Source organism: Coturnix japonica, chromosome Z, assembly GCF_001577835.2.
Source record: "Coturnix japonica isolate 7356 chromosome Z, Coturnix japonica 2.1, whole genome shotgun sequence".
Classification (NCBI taxonomy): domain Eukaryota; kingdom Metazoa; phylum Chordata; class Aves; order Galliformes; family Phasianidae; genus Coturnix; species Coturnix japonica.
The window spans coordinates 14,050,525-14,067,263 of NC_029547.1; the positions used below are offsets into that span (position 1 = coordinate 14,050,525).

General features: G+C 39.7%; 1 protein-coding gene across 1 annotated transcript in view; it reads left to right on the forward strand.

Moving 5' to 3' along the window:
* LOC107305887 (interleukin-31 receptor subunit alpha-like) overlaps positions 1–16,739 on the forward strand; it is a 53,919-nt gene that overhangs the window by 11,833 nt on the left and 25,347 nt on the right. The window lies entirely within an intron of this gene.

Below are 16,739 nucleotides of genomic sequence, written 5' to 3' on the forward strand. Positions count from 1 at the left end.
TTTGTACTGCAGAGATTAACTGTTGTCTTCACAGAATACAGAGCCGTTAGACAGCAAGTTCTTCATCTGATTAATCTGAATAAATTAATAAACTTGGTTTTTAATCATACTTCTTTGACTGGATGAATGCTAGGCAAAAAACAAAACAAAACAAAACAAAACAAAAAAACAACAATGACCCCAAAGGATTAATAGGGAGGCATATTTTTTGTCTTCAGCAGAAGGCAAAACGTTCCTTAGAGATGAGTTAGGCTGAGTATCGCTCAGGTAACCAACACCCGGCGCACACAGGGGACTTACTCATTCCCTGTCTCAGCTATTATTTCTGAGCAAGCTGTTGATTTAATACTACACAAAGAAGGCAAGACTAATATTCATTTAGTAACAGCGATGCAAATTAGCTACATCTTTCTGAACATCTATTGATTGCAGACCATCTCTTGTTTTATTCAACATATCCTGGTTACATTACCAAGCTGGGTTTTCAGCCCATTTCCTTATGACTACTGGCAGCAACAAGAAAAGCTTATCCATGCAAGTCATCTATCAAGGTTCTGATATCACAGGGTTTCTTGTAGTGTGAATTTTGTGCAATAATATTGTACACTGAACAGAACTGTCAATAGGAACCATTTATGTAAGCTTCTTTACTGGCTCAAAGCATGTTTTCTTTACATTTGTATTTGCTAAGATCTGAGTTCTTGTTGCCATGCAAATATGTGACGAGGTACAAGGAGCAATAACCCACATGCAATAAGACTATGAAAACAGAGGTTTTGTGGCTGCAAGCTCCCAACATTCCATCTACCTATGTGAGAGTTCCACAAGCATGGGGACACAGAGAAAACCAGATCAGTAACACCCAGGCTGCCACTTCTCTGCTTCAAGGCAGGAAGGGCAGGGCAGCCATCTGGGTTAGGAAAGCCTCTAGAATGCACAGGTCCACATGGATTCCTGGGCTCTTACAGCACCTAATCACAGAGCATGCAACTACACAAGTGAAATGATGGTGTTTTTGTAACAGATGTCCTTCCATTTACTTTTTCTCATCTACCACATGAAAAAGACATAGGATTTTTTCCTGCCTTCAGTCAGCCTCTGGAGTGAGGCAGACCTTCAGCCTTTATCAGGCACTCAGATGTCACACAACCAGCCCCACTGTACTGCACTGCTCAGGAGGAGCTGAGGGCAAAAGATATGTGGGAGAAGGAAGAAAAGCAGCACCTGAGGCATGAGGAGACAGAGGGACCTGAGATAGGGCATGCGTGGATTTCCTCTTTCAGGATCAATTAGGATCTTGTCCATCTCTTACCCAGCCCTGGAATTTGTGCACTGTGGGTGTGCAGAAGTCTGTCAGGACAGGCCTTCAGGTGAATGTGTCACTTGGTGGGAAGGAAGAGCTACAGCCACAGCAGAGATGTCTTTGCTATGGAACAGGAAAGTAATTTGTGAGCTACAAAAGCTATCTATGCTGACAGGGAATGCAAGCAGGGAAAAGGTCACACAAAGAAAGAGGAACAGATTTGTCTGAGGCAGCTCATCTGGTTACGGGGATGTTCTTCCTGCACTGACATCAATGGGAAGGCTCGTCAGTGCTGTGATCGTGTGATCACTTGTATTAATGACATGGCAGTGGGAGGTGGCATTTTGCTCCGAGGGCAACTTCAAAAGGAGGAAAATGTTCATCTTTTTTTCTTTTTTTCTTTCTTTCTTTTTTTTTTTTTTTAATTTCAGTCACAGAAACTGCTTATAACACTCACACACACAAAGGCTCAGATTTCCACTGGAGAAAGAACACTTTAACACCCATATGACACTTGGATGAGCAAAGAATCCTGTTGGAAAAGCATGTTCCTTTGGTGCTGCCACAAAGCGGCTGCACGCTGGGGCCTGGACCATGAGTGAATGCGCAGACTGGCACAGGGAGAAGAAGTGTGCTGCCTGCCTGAGCAATGCACCAGCCCTGGGAGCTGATTTGCTGCAGTGCATGAAGGTGGCTGCTGCATGCCAAATAACATGTTCATGATATATGAAAAAAGATAAACAAATCCCTTTTAAAGATGGCACAGTCGATCTGTAGTACAGGGACTAGCTGTTCCTTACAAAACGTCACATATCTGGGGACACCGCTTGTGACCGGCCTCCACCCTGACACAGAACCATTGATCACAACCCTTTGGCTGCATCCATCCAACCAGTTCTTAATACACCAAAAAGTCCATCCTTCAAATCCACACCTCTACACTTTAGGGAGAAGGATGTGGTGAGGGACCATGTCAAAGGCTTTGCAGAAGTCCAGGTAGGTGACATCCATCACCCTTCCCCCATCCCCTGAAGCCGTCATTCCATCATAGAAGGCCACCAGTTTGGTCAGGCAAGATCTGCCCTTGGTGCAGCCATGCTGGCTGTATCAATTCACCTCTTTGTCTCATATGTGCCTTAGCATACATAGCTTCTAAGGGGATCTGCTCCATGATCTTTCCAGGCATGGAGGTGAGGCTCACCAGCCTGTAGTTTCCTGGGTCTTCCTTTCTCCCTTACTTAGAATGGGAGTAATGTTTCCTTTTTTCAGACTTCACCAGACAGCCAGGATTTTTCAAATATGATGGAGAGCAATAATAACATAAACATAAAATTTCTGGGCAAAGATTCTTTCAAAATTAGTCATCCATTAAAAAAAAAATTGTGTTGAAAACAAGTAGAAGCACACTTACCCTGTAAACAAGTTACAGAGCCTATACAAAATAATGATCTTGTTGGCTCATTACTTCTGGCTGTGAAACAGCATGGTACAAACACTGTGGAGGAGGAGTAATGCAGATGGATTCCTTACATTTCTTTTCCATGCACATCGTTACACTCTGGTCACCTTCACAGTGTCCAAGAAGCCTCAGAGCTGTTGCATTAGGCAGGGTCACATCTCCTGTGCTCGTTCCTTTCCTCTCCCTATAGGTTCCCTTATTCTTTGCAGGAAGACACAGGGGAATCTCCTCAAAAAGAAGTAAAAATAAGTAACCAAATAGCAAAAATAGTAAACACACCATATTACTTGCTTACAATACATGCTTCTTGTGTCTTGATATTCTTGTAAGATAAATCTAAAGTTATCCTATTTAGCATTATTAGTTAAAAAATAAATAAAATATAAAATAAAATAAATAAAATAAAAATAAAATAAAATATTTAGCATTATTTAGTTTTAAAATAAAAAAAAAATACCCTTGGTATTTTCTTTCTCAGATTCTCAGAAAAAACACAAAACTGTGATTCTGTTTCCTTCAGAATATTATGGCCTGGGTGAGGAAAAAAATCTGCAATATAAATGTATTTTCCAATGTCATTTCATTAGGTAAAGAAGTGCTTCATATTAAGGATTTATCTTTCATCTCACAGTCACAGTTTCAGTAGCACAGATCTCTTTATTCTCTTTTCTCTCTTCGTCTCTCGTCTTTTTTCTTTCTTTTTTCTTTTGCTTGTTTTTTTTTTTTTTTTAGTGAAATTCCATTTCTTAAAATAACAGCCTTCTTTGTGAGATGACTATGTTATCATTACCCCGGTAATCTCACTTTGAGATTTCAGACTATTCATTTTAACACCAATTCCAATCTGCCTTTTGATATTCCTTTCTCCTCTGTTCAAACAGGCTTCTGATTGCCCTGGCTCATCACTGAGGGGGCTGTTATAGAAGACAAAACCAGCTGACATCCCACAATGTCATTCAGTGTATCCCATGCTCTTCTCTAGCAGCAGCCAGCACTGAGGAGGTTAGGATATGGTCACATTTCACTGTTAAATTCTACCAGCCATTATCCAGATACAATTTTTAATCTTTGCATCAAAACATAGCAGTTTTGATATGAAAAGCTGTAAATCTGTTCAAATCACCAGGCCACTCTTTACAAGCATTTTTTGAAGTAGAAGGGATGCTGTTTTGCTTCCATATATGTAGCTGCTGATTTGTGTCTTTATATCGCAATATGCTCTTCTCTTACTTTTTCTATTTTAATAGCTGGTTATGTGTTCTATAACTATGCCTTTGGTTTCCTAGTTTCATAGTGATTTGTCTTAATAGGTAATAGGAGGTGCTGTGGCTTCACAGACAACTTTTAATGAGCCTGTAGGAGTCCCAGTCAAAGAAGTATTCTCTATTTTTCTCCATTCTGTTTTCAAAAAATAAAAAAAGTTCATAGCAGCGTGTGCTCAGCGGCTCCTTTGTAGTTTTCAAGGAAACTTTGTTTGCATTAAAGAAGTGTTGTTTACTGGGAGCATAATATGCTCACCTTTCACTCCTTAAACCAGGCAGGAAAGAGGGAGAAAGTAATACACTGCATATTTAACTGCTATCAGCTTCCTTGTGCTATGCTTTTGTCCCAGCTAGGATTCAGTCTCAGCAGGGGCTTATGTTCAAAGAGATGAAGTATGTTACACAAAGAAAGCTTCCATGCTAGTATTGCTATCTAGAGGTGAACTTTGTTTTCTGTCTTGCTATAACTCCCTTTGCCTTTAAAACCTCTTCAAAGACTTTCACCAGCATGAGCAAGGTCAGACACAGAAAAAGAATATATTAGAAAAATCACTCGATTTATCACCGTTGCCATTTATTGATTTGCCTAATGTGCCAGAATCAGCCCAGTAACAGCATATTTTAAGTTGCAGAATGCAGGGACTCTTGCCTTGCATCAGAGCTGTGCACCATCATCGTTTCAGAGAGCAGAGCAGTGAGCATCTGAGCAATCTCCCATGCACTGAGCTTTGAAGATGTCATGAATGCAGTAGCCACTAGCAGGTGGATATATACGCTTCCACAACTTATCTTACAAGCACTTCACAAACATCATTCATTACCCTTCAGTGTGCTGTACTTGAGTCAACCAGTATAAAAAAGGGAGAACCATAACACATTTGAACAAGGGAAGAACACATTACAGAGCATAGATACAGCATGCTTGGCTGCAGGGTATGCCGTTTCTGGGTTTGGAATTAATTTGTCTATTTAATTTTATGTAAGACACTTGAAATTCTTCCCACACACACACGCACAACCCTTCCAATAGCGTCCTTTCATTGTTTTTGTAAGGCATTAGGACAGGACATCTAGATTCAATTTTGCAAGCCTTCCCTGTCATAAGAACCCATTGTAGGCATAGAGGGACTCCCACACCTCTGTGCCTGTGTCACACTGCCCTACACAGCTTGCTAGCACACCATGCAGGGCCAGATGGGCAAATACAGGCAGCAGGATGTGAGCTGTTGAGCTGTTCGCACCTCTGTTGAGACCGTTCTGTGCCACTCTGAACACAAACTCAGGTTTTGCAAAGTATTTCAACTCTAACTAGCAAAGGATCATAAAGGAAAGGAAGCCACAACATCAAAACCAGCAAACCCAATGTAAATAAATAATAATAAAACACAGCAGAGTACATGCAGAAAAATACACATAGAATGCATATACCCTTTAAAGACTGAACCAAGGAAATGGCTTTTTTAGTCTCTTCCCTTCCTACCCTTCCCCCCCCCCCCCCCCCCCCCCCGTTTTTAATCTTTCACTTATAGGCTTTAAACTTACAACCTACATTTGTGAATTCAGCAGACATAGTTGCTATGGAAAATACGTAATGCTCCTCCAGGGTAGGTAGCAGATAAAAGTGAGAGTGTCACAACTCAAGTCATCTGACTGGAGGCTCAGTGGGGCAGTGCTTTTCCTCCCTGCCTACCTGAAGTTTATCAGTAATGCTTATGGGCACTGTGCAAATATTAACAAACCAGATGAGAATTTCTGAGCTGTCTGGAAAAGCAAGAACAATACAAATAAGCAGCAGGGGAGGTGAAAAAGCATGCAAATCAATCTATACTTTCCGGTCCACAGGTCCCAAGCCTCATTACCTCTGAAACTTTTGCTAGTGCTTAAGCAGCACTCTAGTTTCTTTCTCAAAGATGGAAGCGCGGTCTGCCATCCACAGTTTAATGAGCATCAAGGAGATCAAAAGAGCCAAGGCAGAGAGATTCCAAATGTCATCTTAAAATAAATTATTTCTGCCTTTGTTTACTTATAATTCTTACCTTATTTATCTTATAATTATTTCTATCCCTGTCTTATACCTATATTTGGGGGATATTTAGGAGAGGATGGCATTTATTGCTTTCTAGAGAGATGAGGAAAAATAGTAATGTGCCCTTTATGATCAAAGTAGATTTATGTTTATCATATATTGCTTTTCATCTTCAGTATTCTCTGAAATCATGCATGTATTAAACCTTAAAACATTCTTATGAGGTACATAAGATAAGGTCACACTCATTTTCTATGTGGAAAAAAAAACTGTGCCAGAGAGAATTTTATTCCTCTGTGTATGAGAAGAGTGACAGTTGGTCTAAGTGAAGGGAAGTCCATGTGGGAAAAGCAATCAGAGCAATGAGAAGCTTGTTTTTCTATCATTCCCTGTCAGTGAAAATTCTAATTCTAAAATATGGAAGGGTAGAGTGGTATTTTTTTTTTTAGAGGTGGAGAGGTTAGACTGTAAAATATATCTAAAAACATATATACATACATACACCTATTAAAAGGAGAGTACATGTACCAAAGCAAAAGCTTGAATGACATTCTCATTATGTGACAAAAGCAAAACTTGAGCAGGCAGTCTCAGTTCAGTCTTCCTGCATGTCTTACAAAGCAGTCATAACTAATAGTCACAAGCGTTACTTTTTGTTCTGCAGATCTAATGCTCTCTCAGTAGAAGCAATGATTATTCAGCATTCAGTTTACTTTTCATCGTCCAACACGTATTTCCAACCTTTTTAAATGTCAACTAGTTAACTATAGAAATACAAATATCTTTGGGAGTTTCCCTCCTTGTTTCTGCTAGCATGAAGAAATGATGCCTTACAGGGTTACTTACACCTTGGGTCAGCAGCCAGAGCTCAGCATTAATAACTCCAGCACAGACTTCCATAAAGACAGATGCAGCCACAACTCCTATGACTCAGTCCCTACTGCAGTACAGAAGTTTTTGGTGGCACAACTCTTGGCCTGGCTGCCACTTCTCACAACAATTTGGCCATTATACCCCTAACCTTCCTCTCCATGAACACGCATGCCTCTCTAAAAGATGAGTAAACCTAGGACACAAACTTTGAGTAGAAAGAGAGGTGGCACACATGATATTTATTCTACAGACTAGAGGAGTTGCACAAAACTTAGGCTGAGGCTCATTTATCAGCTTCATTCCTATCTCATCCATGGGCTGAATGTGCAAGTGCAGAAGTATTCTGAAAACAAATATGGTTAGGGCAGCTTTTGCTTCACCTACACTGAATGACAGAGTTGTATTGAGTGCAGCCTCGCTGAACAAACACAGCACAAATATGCAAGCAGTGCTGGCGCTGTGTTAGTCTGGAGGACAGTGCAGCTCTTCTCAAATGTGAACATGTATGACTTAACAGCTTCTACTGACTAATGCTACTCTACACTGTACCATAAAATAAGTCTTTTCTGTTAAAATTAAAGTGAAAGGTGAATATTTACGTGTAGTACTTGGAAACCAGATGTATTTCTTCAAAGAAACTCCAGTCTCACTGAAAACTGAAGTGACTTCACACATTAACCAGTGCAAAAAGCCAGCTATTAACAGGGCGTATATCCATGGAGTACTGGTAGTGTCAGCACGTTCCGGTAGGTCTTGGAAAGAGAACGGATTTAGTGGCATTTAGTGACACCTACTGGCCTATTCTTGAGCATCGAAATTACAAAAGGTTTTAATTTCGGCAATTTCTTTTGTCGAAGGAATGGCTCTTCGTCTTTCTCAACTGAATATTTCCTCCCTGCTTCCCCATTGCTTTCTGAATAGCACAAGATGATAGGGGAGGCCTCAGGGACAGCCAATAAGCACCATACAGTCATACTATAAATGTGAGAACAGCTTCATAAAGTACAGGAATGGGAGAAAAATCATCATTCTCAATGCCCAGATGTTTAGGAATAGATTTCAGTGCCCTCAGAAATCATGGTGGAGAGACACATGATGCACGGCTTTGGGGCAGGGACAAGACCTGGGTGAGGCAGGACTTCTGGCATAAAAATTGCTGACAATTTCTTTGCGTCTTAAGGACTACACAACAACATATGTTATGGGGGTCTAGTGGCTCTCATAGCTTTTGTAATGTTTTTCTGATCTTTTTTAGCTTACTTGACTTTTCTATGTCCTTTTCCAACTTGACATAATCTTCTGCTGGTGTCCAGTTTATGCTTAATTCATTCTAAAATTGCACCTTACCTGCCTAAGCGAGGGGTCTTTTCCAGCAGGTGTCACTATGAAGTAATAAATGCAATAAACCCACCCCCACTGGCGGGCTGTGTCAGGAGCTGGCAAGATTTGAGAACCTGGCTGGGGCAAGGGCCAGCAGCAAGCTCTGCACTAGCACCTAACCCAAAACCAAGGCTGCCATTAAACCTTGGAGGAAGAAGCCACAGGTTTTTCCAAGTGTCCAATGAAGGGCTGTAGGACACAGCCATCCTCCTTCAGCTGGACAGCATGGCCCTGCCTGAGATGCCCATGGGTTGATCCACTGGCATCTCAGCAGTGGTGGAGCAGCACTGAGTTTTGAATGTCTGAAGCCTTCTGCATGAGAAATTCTTGCAGCCACAGGGACCTGAGCCTATATTTTCTACTTTGGTCTTCAGGAAGGTCTTTGTTTCCTTTATCTGTAGAACAGGGCTGGTTTTCAGGAGCTGGTTTTCAGGAGCCATTTAAAACCATGGATGTATGTGTCTGCCCAGGACTGGCATTATGGAGCCAGATTCGAAAATGACAGTGTCACTTCTTCATTTGGTTGCAGTCAAATTTAAAAACATTGATGTCTGCAGGACTCTACCTCAGGTTTTCAGATGTTTTAAAGCTCCATACTGATTTTGCATTTGTGCTGTTATTAACAACTTGATACCAACATGTCTGGAAAATCAGCTAATTCACCTGCACTTTTATGAGCAGTTCAATTGTATACCTTATTTCGTTACTGTTATACAAAATGTACCATGAGTATACCTAGACACAGAAATGGATAAGGACGTCTTTTGATCGCACCTTTATTTCTCAGAAAAATATTAAATATTAATGACATTTTGCAAAACTACACCAGCCTTGATGAACCTTCCTTTAGAAGAGACCAAACGACAGGAGCTCAGAAACTGACAGTATCTGAAAGCTGAGAGGGCACCCTGCTGGTCTCTGCATGAAGCGCTCTCCTCCAGACGGAGCTTGTCTCTGATTCTTCACTGTTGCCTTTTAGAGTGCCAGGACAATAAAGTTCCACTATAGTGGAGATTTTACTTTATTCTCTGTCAAGGAACCCATCCTCAAGAAGCTTAACCTACTTAGCTTATCCATGACTGACAGCATTATTGGAGTGCAGGGGTTACACAAACAAGACTTCTGCAGATAACTTCTCATCAGCACATGGTGTTAAATCTAACCTGATATTTCTCAAATATTTCCCACTACAGTGGGAAGACCTAATATTTATTAGCATGAGTTAAAACAACTTCATTGTTCAGTACGGTATTTTCTGTATTTACTGTATTTACTATATTTTCAAACAACAATGTTCTGTTTTGTCAGCAATTTAGAAATGGCCTGGCAGATCTTACCTTGTTGTCTTAATTTAATTTAGAAAAAGAAAAAAATTCTTGGTACAAGAATCTTCTTGGTGAAATTTGGAGCTGTTGTGAATTTCTTCTCTTGTACCCCACAAAAACACTTTTGCAAAGACAATGCTGTCTCCACAAAGACCCTAAACAGGTGTTTCAAAACAAGCACCAGCTTTAAGTTTTGCTATTTAAAGCATGCAGTGTGACATGAGAGAACATATTTCAGAGTGCTACTTTTGTCTTTTGATCTCTGAAGATAAACTTTCTTGAGGTGAGCAGATTAACAAGCACAGGACACAGATTAATTGCTGCTAGTCTGCACTATAATTTTCACTTTTTAAATTACTTTTAATGAAAAAACCCCTTTCCCTTATATACGTTGTTATAAAGTAACATAAATAAATGTGACCTTTCTTGGATTTTTCCCTCCATTAACTGCTTCTTTTCTTGTGCAAAACTTATCCAGTATCATGAGTGAGAACATGATTATATAAAGATGTACGAAGCCTACACAACACTACTTAGAAACTTATCAAAGTTTCAGATCTGTGACGTGTATGTTATTTTCTTCTTACTCTTCATGACTCAGAAACTCAGTTAAGTAAAAATATTTTACTGGGTTTGTGTCTCAGTGAAACACTGGCATGTTTAGGAGATCTTCACCTAACTTATATTCCTGTTTTATATGGAAAAATTATGAAGGGGGAGACAGAGGGACAAGATTTTCTGCTGTCTGCCCAAGTGGAGATCCCTGCAGAAGGGACTCACAGAGACGTGCTGATTCCAACTTTGGTTTGAGAGCAGGAACCGCACCTGTACAATTAGCATGTGTGGTTCTTGTAGCATGGCTTGGACCATGCTGATGATACTCCATTCCATTCATCATGTCTTACACAGGATCATGTCTGAATCACACTTGGTTTGAAAACCAGTAGTTGCCTACTTGGTGGAAAATTCTAGATACTTTGATAACCACTCAAGAAAGACCAGGGGGAACTGAGGAAAACAGAAAAGTATGAAATGTTAGATATGTCAGATGTTTCATTTCACTAGCTGTCCATGTTACTAATTAAGAAGAAAAATTGCTGAAGACTAGTCCATCTCATAAAACTCTTGAGTTGTCAGTGCTTCTTGTTTGATGCCTTTGTGATGTCACTTGCAATATAGTATAATAAAATTAAAGAAATCCAGAGCCTCCTTATTGAGATATGCAATGAAATGTTTATGTCCAAATCCCTTTTGTGTTATAAAATGTCTTTTGTTGTGTCTTGCAAGGCTCTGAGTTGTCATTAAGCACGTTATGGAGAGCTACTGGGATAATCACTCAAAAGACATAAACTGAGCCGTGTCTTTCAAGATCAAATTCCCTTGTAATGAATACTGGAAAGAAAGAAAAGTTTATTTATAATTCTTCCTCTAAATCGTTAAAAAATGAAAAACAAACTAGAAACTCAGGCTTCTTTCCAACTATGTCTCAGAGACACATGGAACCTTACAAGTTTACAAACAGACTGAAAGTAAACAACTTGGATAGGAGTGGAGCTGATGACTCAGAAGTTTCCTTACTTCATTTCAGAACCCAAGGCATCAAGGACAAATGAAAATAAAGTTGTTCTCTTACAGTGTAAGAGAGACCTTCTCCACTTTGCTTCACTTCTAGAAAGCTGGATTAATGGCTGAGCATGGACTTAGTTCTCCAGCCTCTCTTAAGACTGAAGTGACGCTCAGAGAAAGTGGGGTCGAGTGGGCCAGGCCATGGCTTCTCTGCTTCAGATGCAAGGAAACATTGCTCTTTAAAACCATCTCAGCTTCCCTCCATTCAGAGTCAATCTGTTTCACTCACACTGGAGGATAAGCTCCAGCACTGGGTGAGGCAGGGAACACAAGGATGATCAGATGATTAGACACTTTGTCAGCGACTGCTTTCCTCAGCTATCAGGCATGCTCTCCTGTTCCTCCAGCCCCTGCCTCTGTGAAAAACAAGGTGGTATACAGAGATATCAGATTTCATTCACATCCTCTCATAACCACATAATGAGAGCAAATCTCTCAAACAATTGTATCTTCAGTGTGTTTAGTATGTTCAGTCAATTGCCCTGAACCACTGCAAGCTGTGTTAACCCAGAGTGGAATTTCTCTTTGGTTTGTATATGTATATTCTTTCATTATTTTACAGGAAAAAATATATATATGTTATCCAGACACCCATGTATATCCAGTTTCCTCTGAGCATTCATAAGGAACTGAAAGACCCAAACAAGAGAACTACAAGCAGGTCAGCTCACCTCCTAGTTCTTGCCTTGCCAATAGTCCAGTTTTGTAACTAACAAACTGTGGAGAAGCATTTTTAATGGAGTGCAGTTCTTTCTTGTCTTGCAGTGGCACTTTCTGTTACCTCAAATGTCTGTCTTTTACATATTTATACCATCTGAGCACCAGAGTCTACATATTGACTATATATTGCTTTTTACCTAGAACCTGTTTTTGAAGAGAAAACTGAGCACTAAAAAAAGTATTATATAAATGGACTAAATCCAAACTTCCCCCATTTCAAGGTTCCTTGTCTCCTCTACAGTTCAGGTTTATACTTCAGCATTTCTTGATACTATTCCTGTTTTCCTCAGCTTTTCCCCGTGCTTATGGGAGAACTCCACCCCCTGCCCAGGTCCCAAGTTCAGAAATGAAAAATTGGCCCCTGCGATCAGAAGGCTTCCCCTGGCATAAGGCAGATAAAATATGGACAAAACCAGCAATAGTGTGACAGTATTTTCTTTAGTGCTATTTCGTAAGCAGAAAAATAACAGAATCAGAATACACAGAGACAAGCTAATGAGATAATCAGGAAAATGAAATACTTTTAGCATAATAATAGTCCTGGAAAGAATGACTTGTTGAGGGAGGTAAGAAAATGTTTAGGGTGAGTTCACTGAAGAATGTACAACAATAATTCAGACCGGAATAAACATAAGGCTAGAAGCTAGGAGGAAATCTCAGGCATTTCTAAATTTAGGAACAGCCTCTGTTACAAGTGGTGAGGACCAAAAAAGCCCAACAACTTTTAAGATGGAATGATTTAAGTTCGTGACAGAGATTTCAAGAAGTGGTTACCTATGATAGCAGGCATTAAACTGAGGGGTTCACAACCCCTCTGATTCTCCTGTGTTAATGTGACTAATTGACACCAATCTTTGCTCAAGTGATTCTTCCGAATTAGCAGTGATATGAAGCAAAGTAATCTAGATAGGGAGATCTGAAATAGTCCGTGCCAGGCTGTTCTAAAACATGGTAGTTAGTCCCATAATAAAAGCCCTTGTCTTCTCAAAATAAGCCCAAACAATTGCACCTTCTGAGTAACTTTTGCAATCACGGATATGGAGAAAAACAAAAATCATGACAGTATTTCCTCAGTTCAGAAAACTCAGTCCCTCCTTGTCTTTCTGTTCTGTACAAAAAATAACAAAAAACATTTTGCGAATCATTTTTATATCACCAAAGAAAATTAAAGAACAAAACAAAACAAACAACAACAGAGGCATAGCAAGTGATACACAATACAATTGCTCACCACTGATGCCCAGCCAGTCCCCAAGCAACAGCTGGTCTCTCAGCCAGTTCCCCCATTGTTGCTCTTCAGCACAACACTACATAGTACTGGGCATTCCTTTGGCTAGGTTAGGTCAGCTGTCCTGGTCATGACCTCACTGTCAGGGCAGCACAAGAAGCTGAGATGTTCCTGGCTCTGTGCAGCACTGTACTGCAATAATTGGAACATCAGAGAGTTTTCATCACAAGTCCAAAGCACGGGACCATACAAAGTACTACTAAGAAAATTAATTCTATCCCAACCAAAGAAGAGCAGTAAGACATGATCAAAGGTGATCTAGAAAGGTCTTGTTTATAATTAAAAACACAATGCTTAAGGCATTGACTCTGTACGCAGCTATTGAATGCTGTTTTCATATCACTGGTCTGAAATACGCCAGGGAAGATTTCCTCCAATTAATCAGGAAACAAGACTGCAGCACTAGCTGTGATGCCGCAGTACATTGAAGATGCTTGTCTCAGCTGATTGTGTTGCCTCCGTTCTTATAAATATTCCTTCTGACACGCCAGACAAAACTCTGAATTTGTATTTAGGGAGATGTGGTATCACGGTGGTGACACCCCATATTTACCCTGTACAAGCAGAATTTAGTTCACATCTTAATAAAATCAAATTGGTTTCCTTCTTTTTCTTTCTTCCAAAGAATCTTTACCTAAATATAAAAATAGCTGTTTCTTTTATCATACACATTAGCTGTCCAGCTTATTTACCAACATTAATGCTTTTTTTTAATATTTTGGGGGTTTTAAAGCCTCTTGGAAAGACCTCTCTTGAAGCTCTCGGTTCAGCTAACGTGTTAGGGTGAACATTGTGATTTTCATGAAGATAGCATAAAGCTTTTTGATAGATAAGCTATTTCACAATGTAACTTGAACTTGAAAAGGATGAAACAGTGTGTTGGAGACTCCCTGTCACAGCAAGTTTCCCCCAGGGGGTGTGGCCAAGGGCTGTGAGTGGGATTTTTTTCAAAGGCCATATCAGAATTGCTTTTTGAATTCAGACACTGAAGCTGTTCTCTGGCAGAAAGTAGTCTGCATCAATCTGTCATACATTTGCAGACTTGCATATCTGCTTATTGAAAGCAGAGTTATGTAAGAAACAATTTGTGAGTGTAGATATTTTTAGGTGCATAGAAGAAAGATCCAAGACATCAGCATGTAGCACCAACAGGCCAAAATCAAGTTTGAATTTTTTATGATATTGAATTTGTTGCAATATGCACAAAACAGATCAACTGTAGCCAATATAGACTAGACCTTTATTTTATTTTATTTTGTTTTATTTTATTTTGTTTTATTTTTTCCCATTAGATGAACAGGAGGCTAATTGACAGCAAACACACACACACACTCAGCCAGAAGAAAATGAAGACTTCAACTGCCTGTATTTCAGAAAAGGTAAGACTTCAAATACAAGTGAGATATTCCTTTGCTGGTGCAATGTATTTTCAGTCTACATCCTGCTTCAGTTGCCTATCAGACTCTGCATAGGATTTAATGAGCATGCCTGTCCCACATAACCCAAACTGTCTTAGAATGTACTTAGGACTCTGAATACAAAAGATTACAGATTCCCTCTGTTTCATTAGCATCCAGGGTGCAAGGCCTGCTTGAAGAATGTGCTCTGTAGCTCACAGGCTGCTTCATCCTCTCTTTGATGTGCTTCACAGGTATAAAGCGGGACAAAGGGGCTGGCAAGATATTCGTCACCATGCTTGTCCATCTTTGGAGCTTCTTTTTCCTTTGAAGTGTAACAGCTAACAGGTGAAATTGGGCAGAGCAAAAAGATTCCTTTTTCTATTAATTTACTTGATGCAGTCCAGGCTAAATGGAAGAGCTTAATACTGCATACTGTGGAGGTTGACAGCCTGCATTGCCTTTTACCACAGCAAATAAAAAAAACATTGAGAGAAATGTTTAACCACATCTATTGTAAGGCATAATTCTGAGAAACCATTTAATTAACAGAAGAAGCAAAGAGATGGTGCTCTCTTCTAACACTTACTGTGATTTTAAGCTTATCATTGAAGATAGCATAATTTATCCTGGTCTGAATAACAGAAAAATGTAAGGCATGTACAATTCTGACACAAATCCATGCAAGAAAAAGAGCAAAAATATTAAACACTTGAAAAGGCAGTCCAGTGCAAAATGTATTTCAGAAATTATAGTTTAGCATCTGTTTAACATTAAAAGGTTACTATGGCAACTGTATACCTGAGCTATAATTAAAAACAGGTTCTTACTCCTTTAGCAAACTCTGGTTTATAAGATTCTGTCCTTTGTTTTGATTGGCAGTGTGTTCTCTGTATTTCTTACAGTTGATTTTTTCTTTAAATCGAAGTAATGTTCATACTGAGACCTGGAGCTCCAGCAGTCATCATATGGTCTTGCCTTACTGGGCTTCCTTCTCTTCAGTATGCCCCTGTCCCTGATGGTTACACTATTTCTGATACAAGACAGGATGCCATGGGCCTCCTTGGCCATCTGAGCACTTGTATTTTGAACTCTGCAACCCACTATCAGAATCTCTCTCATCTATGACCTGTGTTATCTCTTTGCCAGTTTTTCCTTACTACTCATGAATTATCACTAACCTCTTTCTGTTCTTTGCAAGAAGTGCTGTCAAGGCAGATATTTTGATTTCTCAGGTAAGAGGGATTTTAACTTTGCATGCACAATGTCAGTCTACCTCCCTTCATCATTTTGGACATTGTTCCCAAGTCCATACCATTTCATTACTAGGAAATTCCCTGTGCACCCAGTAGAATTGAATGTTCATTTGTATTTCATGAACATGCCCTTCAGAAAATCTGATAAGATATTGCTGGTGCAATTAGTCACACACTACCACTGTACAGCAGGCACAGAACCATGCCCTTTCTTTTTAAACAAGTGATTCACTTTTAACAGATATTTCTCTCTCTCTCTATATATATGTGTGTGTATTGTTATTTAATACTCAACCTGAAATACATTACGTTTGCCAAGATAATTTAAAAATTTGCCTATCACCAGGTAGGTCTGAATCCAGTCTCTGCTTGCAGCTGTCTGAACACAGAAGGGAAATTTCCCTAAAGTACTGAAATTTTCTGAAAATTTCCCTTTACTTTGGTAGCAGCAACTGCTATGCTAGTTTTGATGGCTTCCATGCCCAGAGTTATTTTAAATGTTCTGCAATCAGACTTCATAGATGTGGAACTTAAAGTCACACCTTATGTGTGATTTTTATCTACAGTAAAGCTCCCAGTGTTGCTACCAACACAGAAGATACAGCATCTTTGCTGCGTGGATGTTACTTTGAGTGGGTAAAGAAGGCAGAAAAAGAAGACAGGCAGGGTCTGCTGCTGCTATTATTTCTGCAGTATCCAAACATTCATGTTAGAGTAAGTCACAAACTTTGCCTTACTTTTGATATCAGTATTTCCAATTCACATTGATATTTAGCCTAGACTTATAAGATGCTTAAATCACCTACCTAAGTTTGCACTGCTGA